We start from the raw sequence: 1020 nt of genomic DNA on the forward strand, positions 1-1020 counted from the left end.
ACGTTAGAGTCCCTCAGCTAATTGGCGCCACCTGCCCACTCTCTGGCTCTACAGGGATGCGAGAGGCAGGACTTGGCTGACAGAACCGCTGGGTTCCTTTGACTTTGTGGTGGGGAGAGCAAGACCAGTCATGCACACCATGGCATAAAGCAGGGGTAAGGAGCTGACTTCCTGCCACTAAGGTGTGACCCTGGCCAAGCTACTTGACCTCCCTGTGCTTCTGTTGCCGCATGTTAAAACAGAGATACTGATAGTACTCAGCTCTGGGGCTGTTGGAAGGATTAAATAGGTTAATAAATATAATGCTCTTGGAACAGGGCCTGGGACATAGAAAGAGCTATAAAGGGACTTTATTATGCTCCTCCCAGAGGATATCAGGCTTTCTGAAGAAGAAGGACTAGATGCTGAGTGGCCAAAAATTGCTGACGATTCACCATGGGGCAGGAGGATTCTGGGAAGGACAATGTGTGTTGGTCTATTTCTAAAGCTCGAATGCAGGCTTTCCTAGGCCCCAGAGCTTGGTGGTGGGCACACAATGGAGAGTTAGAACCACTCCCAGGAAGTGGCATGTGCCTTCTGAGCAGTTGCCATAGCTTGGGCCAGAGCTCCTTCGCCTTAACTTCTCCCCTGCCCACTCCTCTGCTCCACCAGGAACAGCATCCCTGGACTGCCCAGCACTGCCCACCATGAAGGATGACCCGCAGGACTGTGGTGTGGTCTTCCCTGCTGCATCCTTGTGCCAGATGATGATGGCTCACCAGCCCTGGAGTCAGCCATACCTGGATTTGAGAGCCCGCTCAGCCAGGATGTTGATAAAACATCAAAAGCTGTCCTGTAAATATTATGCAGCCATCAAAAGGAATGAGATCTTGCCATTTGCAACGACGTGGATGGAACTGGAGGGTGTTATGCTGAGCGAAATAAGTCAATCAGAGAAGGACATGTATCATATGACCTCACTGATATGAGGAATTCTTAATTGCAGGAAACAAACTGAGGGTTGCTGGAGTGGGGGGTGGG

The sequence above is a fragment of the Leptonychotes weddellii genome, chromosome 10 (genome assembly GCF_054177405.1).
Source record: "Leptonychotes weddellii isolate Sample4059 chromosome 10, ASM5417740v2, whole genome shotgun sequence".
Classification (NCBI taxonomy): domain Eukaryota; kingdom Metazoa; phylum Chordata; class Mammalia; order Carnivora; family Phocidae; genus Leptonychotes; species Leptonychotes weddellii.